The sequence below is a fragment of the Mobula hypostoma genome, chromosome X1 (assembly GCF_963921235.1).
Source record: "Mobula hypostoma chromosome X1, sMobHyp1.1, whole genome shotgun sequence".
NCBI classification, from domain to species: Eukaryota; Metazoa; Chordata; class Chondrichthyes; order Myliobatiformes; family Myliobatidae; genus Mobula; species Mobula hypostoma.
The window spans coordinates 65,124-76,855 of record NC_086128.1 but is presented as its reverse complement, the minus strand read 5'-3'; positions in this window follow the sequence as shown (position 1 = coordinate 76,855).

Below are 11,732 nucleotides of genomic sequence, written 5' to 3'. Positions count from 1 at the left end.
GCTGGAGTCGAAATCACTGAACCCAAGACGCAGAACAAGCGATAAGGGCATTAATTAAGCGGACTTCATCGGTAGTTTGGTGATTATTGTCTTACTCTAACTATGTGGAGGAGAAATTGGAAAGAGAGGACCGGGGGCCTGCCAGCACATGGCGCGTCAGACTACGGTGGTAACTGCAGAAACCTCGGGTTTCCCAGGGATTCCTTTTCCACCACGGTTAGATTAATATATAAAATAATCCAGACTCTGCACCACCTAAGAGTTTTGTAACAAATGAATAGGCCACCGAAGGGGATCACCACCCAGGCATACAGATTGACCAAATTCATAAAGCCGGTGAACCCCTCCCAAGAAACGCTTCGTAAAATTGCTGCCAATGCGGACGCTTGGGCTAAACAAACACATCATATTTTAATTGATCATTACCAAAATAGCCTGCAAGAATTGGAACTAAAATTTATTGAATCGGATCTGACTGATCGCTTACCAGAAGCAATCAGCAAAGCCGTAATCTGGAACAAACGAAATTTAAAGGAAAAACTTCAAATCAAATTGGAGGCCGTCCGAAAGCATATTTTTGATCTGGCCTCAAGACCTGTGCCAGAACGGCAGGCCGCGGCAGACCGGGCCCACGACGGGCCCCACAATTCGGACACGGCCACAATGACCCCACGGACAATGGAAACCGCATCCCAAGGGGGAGAGAGGAACAGACCCTCCACCTCCAGGGACGGCTTCTGGCTCAGCGGTGACCGGACCCGTATCGCACCCGAGCCACGGAAAAAGACCGCTCAGGCTGCACCCCGTCCATCGGCGCCGAGTAAAACGAACTTGTATCTGGTAATTGCGCTGCGGGACTGTCTCAGACCAACAGGTCCTGAGAACACGTGCAGTGAGAGTTCCGACACCGTCCACGGGAGGGCGCTGGAGCTAGATAGTCCTCCCAGCGCCGACGCCCGCAGTCGGAGTTCCCGCACCGTCCACGGGAGGGCGCTGGAGCTAGATAGTCCTCCCAGCGCCGACGCCCGCAGTCGGAGTTCCCGCACCGTCCACGGGAGGGCGCTGGAGCTAGTTAGTCCTCTCAGCGCCGACGCCCGCAGTCGGAGTTCCGGCACCGTCCACGGGAGGGCGCTGGAGCTATATAGTCCTCCCAGCGCAGACGCCCGCAGTCGGAGTTCCGGCACCGTCCACGGGAGGACGCTGGAGCTACTTAGTCGTCCCAGCGCCGACGCCCGCAGTCGAAGTTCCGGCACCGTCCACGGGATGGCGCTGGAGCTAGCTAGTCCTCCCAGCGCCGACGCCCGCAGTCGGAGTTCCGGCACCGTCCACGGGAGGGCGCTGGAGCTACTTAGTCGTCCCAGCGCCGACGCCCGCAGTCGGAGTTCCGGCACCGTCCACGGGAGGGCGCTGGAGCTACTTAGTCGTCCCAGCGCCGACGCCCGCAGTCGGAGTTCCGGAACCGTCCACGGGAGGGCGCTGAGGCTACTTAGTCGTCCCAGCGCCGACGCCCGCAGTCGGAGTTCCGGCATCGTCCACGGGAGGGCGCTGGAGCTAGTTAACCCACTCGACGCCGATGCGGCCCCACTGACCCAGTCACAGGAACAGAGAAGACGCCAGGTGAGCCCCTCGGAGAAGACGCAATCCAACCTAGGAGCAGGGGAGCCCAGCCCGCCGCCCCCACGGCCTCCCCGACCCAAGACTCCGAGGAATCAGCACCCCACCCCACACCAGTGCAGATGGGCACACAGACAAGGGGAGCCGGTACACGAGGACCGAGCAAGTCTTCCACCCCAGGGAACGACACAGCCCGAGAGTTGGAGGACATGGGACAAACAAGAGGACGGTAACCCCAATTTGCAACAACCAGGAGGGTCAAATAACGAGGCATCCTCACTCTAAACAGAAAAATGTAACTTGGGAACTAAGGCCCCTGACACCTATACTAATTATAGGGGACTCTAACATTTCCGGGATCAAAAGATGCCCTAATAAGGATGTTGAATTGGACAGCTTTCTGGGAGCCAAATTCACCCATGTCACTGCTATCCTGACAAAGTTAGAACCACAACTGGAAACTAAGAAGGTTATCCTTTCCTTTGGAATAAACAATAGGTCACATCAACCAGCAACAGTGACTAAACAGCTTCAGCAACTACTAAGAATGGCCCATATTAAATTTCCCAATGCCAGTATCTGGGTGCCAGAGCTGAACTTTAGCCACTGTTTGACAGAGGCAGAAGAAGCAACCCTGGGCCAACTAAATGAGGCTATTAGAACTAAGAATTATATCCCTGCAATCCCGGCGAGGCACTTTAAGGCAGACACAGACTACATCCATTGGACAGAGAACACAGCCCTGACCATAGTCAAGAGGTGGATGCAGTCTTTAAACTAGAGTAGAGACAAAGCCGAGAGAGGCAGGGTCCACGACTGGGAGAGACCATCGTGAACCTCTCCCATACATTCATCCCTACAGAAACCCAGCAAAAGGTTCTGAACTGGGGCCTCACTTTTGTACACAGAAATTAGGAACATTCTGCAAGAACTAGAAAGGACTAGATACCTCGGGAAGAAGCAGGTGGAGTACCTGACAAGGATACAGCCATGAGCAAGAAAGTTCTATATCTTCCCCAAAATACACAAGAGCCCAGACTCATGGACCGTTCCGGGAGAAATACCACCCGGCAGGCCCATCGTGTCGGACTGCGGCAGTGAGTCATACAGGATAGCAGAGTACATTGATGCCTTCCTTAACCCACCATCGCAGAAACACTCCAGCTACATCAAGGACACGTACCACTTTGTCCAGATAGTCAATTCCATGTCAGTGTCCCCTGAGGCCATACTCTTCACCATGGACATTGAAAGCCTGTACACCAATATAGAAACGGACAGGGGTATAGAAGCAGTGAGGGATATCCTACAGAAGAACCCACAGCTAGAGAGACTAGACGAGGACTTGGTAGAATTCCTTCACCTCAGCCTGACTAAAAATGACTTTGCATTCAATAATGAATTCTACTTACAAGTCAAGGGCACAGCGATGGGAAAGAAGTTTGCTCCAGCCTCTGCCAACATATACATGGCAAAGTGGGAGGAAACAGTTTATCCAAAGTGTCCCAAAAAACCCATGTGTCTCTATAGATACCTGGATGACATCTGGGGAGTGTGGACACACTCAGAGGTAGAATTAGAGGAATTTATTCAAATCCTAAATACTCATCATCCATCCATTAAGGTTAAGGCCACAACAAATAGGGAGAAAATTGACTTCCTGGACACTACGGTATTTAAACTAGCACCAGAAAACGGCAGCCAGAAAGTAACCACAAAAGTATTCTTTAAAACCACAGACACACACACCCTCCTACACACAGGGAGCTACCATCCCAAACACACCTTTAGAGGCATTGTCAAAGGACAGCTGACCCGGTTTCATCGCATTTGCACCAGGGCAGAAGACTTCCATCAAGCCACTACTATCCTCTTCTCTGCACTTAGACACAGAGGTTACAGCAGACGGAGACTCAGACACATCAAATCTGGCTTATTAACAAGTATCACAAATCCCCGACCACGGGACAACACAACACAGAAACTACCCTTGATAACAGGATACAGTGGGATGGCAGTGAATATCCACAAGACAGTCAAAACACACTTTGAAAATCTAAAGGAGGAAGGGGGGACACTGGGACAATACACCATAGTTTCAGCCTTCAAAAGGGGTAGAAATTTAAAAGACATACTAGTCAGTACCAAAGTACGAACAGCGCCAAACTGCGAGGTGGGAAACTGCAGGGCGTGCATATACATCAGAATTTCAAAAAGCATACACAACAGAGCTACAGGAAAGTGGGCTGAGATAGAGCAGAGGATAATTTGCGAACAAAAGAATGTAGTATATGCAATCCAGTGTAAACAATGCCATATCATACACATAGGGGAGACAGGCAACAGCCTGAGAACCAGACTCACAGGACACTGCAGTAATATCACAAGAGGAAACCAAAACAGACCAGTTAGTAGGCACTCCCGGAGCATGGAATGTACTCCTTAGCAATCCTGGGCCTGGAAACCAACATAAACTGGTCAAACCTCCAAAGAAAAAGAGCAGAGAGGAGATGGATTGAAAGACTACAGACGCATTCCCCAAACGGCCTAAACGAGGCCTAAAAAACCAAGCCAGCAACATAAAATGTACTCACTGAAGGGCCAACACTGCACCCCGTAATTTTAAAATATTGAGAAAATTAGAGTAGGGAGGAAGAGGAGGATCCCCTTCAGTCACCCACCCTGAAACAAATTAAGACAGGGGACCATTAAATAGGAAAGGTTCGTCTTACTTCGGAAATAGAGCCTAACAACTAGGCCCCAGAACAGAACCTAATTCCCCTAGTAGAGAGGGATAAAATTAGAAATTATAACTCTACAAGAGATAACCACTAGGAAGAACAGACGCGTAACGACCGGTTTAATCCAGACACAGCACTTGCCCCAACTTCCCAGCTTCCTCCATGGGGAAGAATACATCCCCAGCATATGACCCTGCCCTGAAACCTAACATCTTCACACCCCATAAACACAGATCCTCTTCTCGCCAGAGGGGCAAACTCACCCCACATCACCAGTTATACCTCCCGCCGCCCAGCGGGCCCCCTTCAACCCTACCCCCCCAACCTAATCCTAACATCCGGAGGACCACACGCCCCAGCTAAACCCTAACCCTAATTTCCAAGGGACCGGGCACCCCAACTAAACCGGACAGCACCCCAAATAACCCAAACCACACCACACTGAAGGGCTTATATAATAGTCCTTTGCCCAACCACTAAACCTAACAGCTCCAAGCCTGCTGCACACCCCCGTAAACCCGAACCCTAATACCCTTCCTGGTTAAATTGGGCTTATCCTGTACTTGTCCCTCCCTCTCCATTATCTCATCCAGTGTGCTCTCAAATTGTAGGACGGCTTCTGGCCTGAACCTCCTCTTCGGCATCCAGTCTGAGGGAGGGGTGAAAGGGGTCTTTCTACGTTCTGACTCCCCAAAAAAGTCGACGAGTACCAATCTCCTGTAGAACTTATCCATGTCCCCCTCAATCTGCTCCTTATGGAGTTTTGCAGTCGGTACAAAAGTGAGGCCCCTGTTCAGAACCTTGAATGGGATGAATGTATGGGAGAGGTTCACGATGGTCTCTCCCAATCGTGGACCCTGCCTCTCTCGGCTTTGTCTCCACTCAAGTTTAAAGACTGCATCCACCTCTTGACTATGGTCAGGGCTGTGTTCTCTGTCCAATGGATGTAGTCTGTGTCTGCCTTAAAGTGCCTCGCCGGGATTGCAGGGATATAATTCTTAGTTTTAATAACCTCATTTAGTTGGCCCAGGGTTGCTTGTTCTGCCTCTGTCAAACAGTGGCTAAAGATGAGCTCTGGCACCCAGATACTGGCATTGGGAAATTTTATATGGGCCATTCTTAGTAGTTGCTGAAGCTGTTTAGTCGCTGTTGCTGGTTGATGTGACCTATTGTTTATTCCAAAGGAAAGGAAAGGATAACCTTCTTAGTTTCCAGTTGTGGTTCTAACTTTGTCAGGATAGCAGTGACATGGGTGAATTTGGCTCCCAGAAAGCTGTCCAATTCAACATCCTTATTAGGGCATCTTTTGATCCCGGAAATGTTAGAGTCCCCTATAATTAGTATAGGTTTAAGGGGCCTTAGTTCCCAAGTTACATTTTTCTGTTTAGAATGAGGATGCCTTGTTATTTGACCCTCCTGGTTGTTGCAAATAGAGGTTACCTGTCCTCTTGTTTGTCCCATGTCCTCCGACTCTCGGGCTGTGTGGTTCCCTGGGGTGGAAGACTTGCTCGGTCCTGGTGTACCGGCTCCCCTTGTCTGTGTGCCCACCCGCACTGGTGTGGGGTGGGGTGCTGATTCCTCAGAGTCTTGGGTCAGGGAGGCCATGGGGGCGGTGGGCTGTGGCTTCCCTGCTCCTAGGTTGCATTGCATCTTCTCCGAGGGGCTCATGGGTGGGGAGAGGCACACCTGGCGTCTTCTCTGTTACTGTGATGGGGGCAGTGGGGCGGCATCGGCGACGAGTGGGTTAACTAGCTCCAGCGCCCTTCCGTGGACGGAGCCGGAACTCCCACTGCAGGCGTCGGCGCTGGGAGGACGAACTAGCTCCAGCGCCCTCCCGTGGACGGTGCTGGAACTCCCACTGCAGGCGTTGGCCTTGGAAGACAAACTAGCTCCAGCGCCCTCCCGTGGACAGTGCCGGAAATCCCATGCGTTTTCTGGGGCACTTTGGATAAACTGTTTCCTCCCATTTTGCCATGTATATATTGGCATAGGCTGGTGCAAACCTCTTTCCCATCGCTGTGCCCTTGACTTGTAAGTAGAATTCGTTGTTGAATTCAAAGTCGTTTTTAGTTAGGCTGAGGTGAAGGAGTTCCACCAAGGCCTCGTCTGGTCTCTCTAGCTGTGGGTTCTTCTGTAGGATATCCCTCACTGCTTCTATACCCCTGTCCGTTTCTATATTGGTGTACAGGCTTTCAATGTCCATGGTGAAGAGTATGGCCTCAGGGGACACTGACATGGAATTGACTATCCGGACAAAGTGGTACGTGTCCTTGATGTAGCTGGAGTGTTTCTGCGATGGTGGGTTAAGGAAGGCATCAATGTACTCTGCTATCCTGTATGACTCACTGCCGCAGTCCGACACGATGGGCCTGCCGGGTGGTATTTCTCCCGGAACGGTCCATGAGTCTGGGCTCTTGTGTATTTTGGGGAAGATATAGAACTTTCTTGCTCATGGCTGTATCCTTGTCAGGTACTCCACCTGCTTCTTCCCGAGGTATCTAGTCCTTTCTAGTTCTTGCAGAATGTTCCTAATTTCTGTGTGTGTTTCCCAGTATATGGGTTCCTTTAGTTTAGTGTAGTGCTCCGTGTTGTTTAATTGCCTGTGTGCCTCAAATAGATATTGCTGTTTGTCCAAGATAATTATGCTGCTCCCTTTATCTGCTGGTTTGATAACAATATCCATATTTTCCCTCAACTCCTTCAGGGCTGCTCTCTCCTTCCTGGTTAAATTGGGCTTATCCTGTACTTGTTCCTCCCTCTCCATTATCTCATCCAGTGTGCTCTCAAATTGTAGGACGGCTTCTGGCCTGTACCTCCTCTTCGGCATCCAGTCTGAGGGAGGGGTGAAAGGGGTCTTTCTACGTTCTGACTGCCCAAAAAAGTCGACCAGTACCAATCTCCTGTAGAACTTATCCATGTCCCCCTCAATCTGCTCCTTATGGAGTTTTGCAGTTGGTACAAAAGTGAGGCCCCAGTTCAGAACCTTTTGCTGGGCTTCTGTAGGGATGAATGTACGGGAGAGGTTCACGATGGTCTCTCCCAATCGTGGACCCTGCCACTCTCGGCTTTGTCTCCACTCTGGTTTAAAGACTGCATCCACCTCTTGACTATGGTCAGGGCTGTGTTCTCTGTCCAATGGATGTGGTCTGTGTCTACCTTAAACTGCCTCGCCGGGATTGCAGGGATATAATTCTTAGTTCTAATAACCTCGTTTAGTTGGCCCAGGGTTGCTTGTTCTGCCTCTGTCAAACAGTGGCTAAAGTTCAGCTCTGGCAGCCAGATACTGGCATTGGGAAATTTAATATGGGCCATTCTTAATAGTTGCTGAAGCTGTTTAGTCACTGTTGCTGGTTGATGTGACCTATTGTTTATTCCAAAGGAAAGGATAACCTTCTTAGTTTCCAGTTGTGGTTCTAACTTTGTCAGGATAGCAGTGGCATGGGTGAATTTGGCTTCCAGAAAGCTGTCCAATTGAACATCCTTATTAGGGCATCTTTTGATCCTGGTAATGTTAGAGTCCCCTATAGTTAGTACAGGTTTAACGGGCGTTAGTTCCCAAGTTACATTTTTCTCTTTAGAGTGAGGATGCCTCGTTATTTGACCCTCCTGGTTGTTGCAAATTGGGGTTACCGTCCTCTTGTTTGTCCCATGTCCTCCAACTCTCGGGCTGTGTGGTTCCCTGGGGTGGAAGACTTGCTCGGTCCTCGTGTACTGGCTCCCCTTGTCTGTGTGCCCATCCGCACTGGTGTGGGGTGGGGTGCTGATTCCTCAGAGTCTTGGGTCAGGGAGGCCGTTGGGGCGGCGGGCTGGGCTCCCCTGCTCCTAGGTTGCATTGCGTCTTCTCCGAGGGGCTCACCTGGCGTCTTCTCTGTTCCTGTGACGGGGGCAGTGTGGCCGCATCGGCGACGAGTAGGTTAACTAGCTCCAGCGCCCTTCCGTGGACGGAGCCGGAACTCCCACTGCAGGCGATAGTTAACCCACTCAACGCCGGTGCGGCCCAACTGCCCCAGTTACAGGAACAGAGAAGAAGCCAGGTGAGCCCCTCGGAGAAGACGCAATGCAACCTAGGAGCAGGGGAGCCCCAGCCCGCCGCCCCCACGGCCTCCCTGACACAGGACTGCGAGGAATTAGCACCCCACTCCACACCAGTGCGGATGGGCACACAGACAAGGGGAGCCAGTACACGAGGACCGAGCAAGTCTTCCACCCCAGGGAACCACACAGCCCGGGAGTCAGAGGACATGGGACAAACAAGACGACAGCTAACCCCTATTTTCAGCAACCTGGAGGGTTAAATAACGAGGCATCCTCACTCTAAACACAAAAATGTAACTTGGGAACTAAGGCCCCTTAAACCGATGCTAATTATAGGGCACTCTAACATTTCCAGGATCAAAAGATGCACTAATAAGGATGTTCAACTGGACAGCTTTCCGGGAGCCAAATTCGCCTATGCCACTACTATCCTGACAAAGTTAGAACCACAACTGGAAAATAAGAAGATTATCCTTTCCTTTGGAATAAACAATATGTCACATCAACCAGCAACAGCGACTAAACAGCTTCAGCAACTATTAAGAAAGGCCTCCCAGCGCCGACGTCTGTAGTGGGAGTTCCGGCACCGTCCACGGGACGGCGCTGGAGCTAGTTCGTCGCCCAGCGCCGACGCCTGAGGTGAGAGTTCCGGCACCGTCCACGGGAGGGCGCTGGAGCTAACTGGTCCTCCCGGCGCCGACGCCTGGAGTGGGAGTTCCGGCACCGTCCATGGGAGGGCGATGGAGCTAGTTAGTCCTCCCAGCGCCGATACGTACTGTGGGAGTTCCGTCACTGTCCACGGGAGGGCGCTAAAGCTAGCTTGTCCTCCCCGCGCAGACGCCTGCAGTGGGAGTTCCGGCACCTTCTACGGGAGGAAGCTGGAGGTAGTCCTCTCAGTGCCGACACGTGCAGTGGAAGATCCAGGACCGTCCACGGGAGGGCGCTAGAGCTAGTTAGTCCTCCCAGCAATGACGCCTGGAGTGGGAGTTCCGGCACCGTCCACGGGAAGGCGCTGGAGCTAGTTAGTAGTCCAAGCGCCGACGGCTGCAGTGGGAGTTCCGGCTCCGCCCAGGGGAGGGCGCAGGAGCTAGGTAGTCCTCCCAGCGCCGATACCTAGAGTGGGAGTTCCGGTACCTTCCACAGGAGGGCGCTGGAGCTAGTTAGTCCTTCCAGCGCCGATACCTAGAGTGGGAGTTCCGGTACCTTTCACGGGAGGGCGCTGGAGCTAGTTAGTCCTCCCAGCGCCGATACCTGGAGTGGGAGTTCCGGCACCGTCCACGGGAGGGCGCTGGAGCCAGTATGTCGCCTGAGCGCCGACGCCTAGAGTGGGAGTTCCGGCCCCGCCACATGAGGGCGCTGAAGCTACTTAGTCCTCACAGCGCCGACGCCTGCAGTCGGAGTTCCGGCACCGTCCACGGGAGGGAGATAGAGCTAGTCAATCCTCCAAGCGCCGACGCCTGCGGTGGGAGCTCCGGCACCGTCTACGGGAGGGTGCTGGCGCTAGTCCGTCGTCCCAGCGCCGACGCCTGGGCTGGGAGTTGCGGCACCGTCTACGGGAGGGCCCTGGAGCTAGTCAGTCCTCCCAGCGCCGACGCCTGCAGTGGAACTTCCGCCACCGTCCACGGGTGGGCGCGAGAGCCAGTACGTCGCCTGAGCGCCGACGCCTGCAGTCGGAGTTCCGGCACCGTCCACAGGAGGGCGCTAGAGCCAGTACGTCGCCTGAGCACCGACGCCTGCAGTCGGAGTTCCGGCACCTTCCACGGGAGGGCGCTGGACGTAGTCCTCTCAGCGCCGACACGTGCAGTGGAAGTTCCGCAACGTCCACGGGAGGGCGCTGGAGCTAGTTCGTCGCCCCAGAGCCGACGCCTGGAGTGGGAGTTCCGGCACCTTCTACGGGAGGAAGCTGGAGGTAGTCCTCTCAGCGCCGACACGTGCAGTGGAAGATCCAGCACCATCCACGGGAGTGCGTTAGAGCTAGTTAGGCCTCCCAGCAATGACGTCTGGAGTGGGAATTCCGGCTCCGCCCACGGGGGGGCGCTGGAGCTAGGTAGTCCTCCCAGCGCCGACACATACAGTGGGAGTTCCGGCACTTTCCACGGGAGGGCGGTGGAGGCAGTCCTCTCAGCGCCGACACGTGCAGTGGAAGTTCCGGCACCGTCCACGGGAAGGCGCTGAAGCTAGTTAGTCGTCCCAGCGCCGACGCCTGCAGTGGGAGTTCCAGCACCGTCGGCGGGATGGCGCTGGAGCTAGTTAGTCGCCCCAGCGCCGGCGCCTGTAGTGGGAGTTCCGGCACCGTCCATGGGACGGCGCTGGAGCCAGTTCGTCGCCCAGCGCCGACGCCTGAGGTGAGAGTTCCGGCACCGTCCACGGGAGGGTGCTGGAGCTAATTAGTCCTCCCAGTGCCGACGCCTGGAGTGGGAGTTCCGGCACCGCCCACGGGAGGGCGATGGAGCTAGTTAGTACTCCCAGCGCCGACACGTACTGTGGGAGTTCCGCCACTGTCCACGGGAAGGCGCTGGGTCTAGATAGTCCTCCCAGCGCCGACACTTACTGTGGGAGTTCCGTCACTGTCCACGGGAGGGCGCTAGAGCTAGTTTGTCCTCCCCGCGCAGACGCCTGCAGTGGGAGCTCCGGCACCTTCTACGGGAGGAAGCTGGAGGTAGTCCTATCAGCGCCGACACGTGCAGTGGAAGATCCAGCACCGTCCACGGGAGGGCGCTAGATCTAGTTAGTCCTCCCAGCAATGACGCCTGGAGTGGGAGTTCTGGCACCGTCCACGGGAGGGCGCTGGAGCTAGGTAGTCCTCCCTGCGCCGACACGTACTGTGGGAGTACCGCCACTGTCCATGGGAGGGCGGTGGAGGCAGTCCACTCAGCGCCGACGCCTGCAGTGGGAGTTCCAGCACCGTCGGCGGGAGGGTGCTGGAGCTAGTTAGTCGCCCCAGCGCCGACGCCTGTAGTGGGAGTTCCAGCACCGTCGGCGGGAGGGTGCTGGAGCTAGTTAGTCGCCCCAGCGCCGACGCCTGTAGTGGGAGTTCCAGCACCGTCCACGGGAGGGCGATAGAACTACTTAGTCCTCCCAGCGCCGACGCCTGAGGTGAGAGTTCCGGGACCGTCCACGGGAGAGCGATGCAGTTTGTTAGTCTTCCCGGCACTGACGCCTGCAGTGGGAGTTCCGGTCCCTTCCATGGGAGGGCGCTGGAGTTAGTTAGTCCTCCCAGCGCCGATACCTAGAGTGGAGTTCCGGCAGCGTTCACGGGAGGGCGCTGCAGCTAGTTAGTCTTCCCAGCGCCGATACTTACCGTGGGAGCTCCAGCACCTGACACGGGAGGGCGCTGGAGTT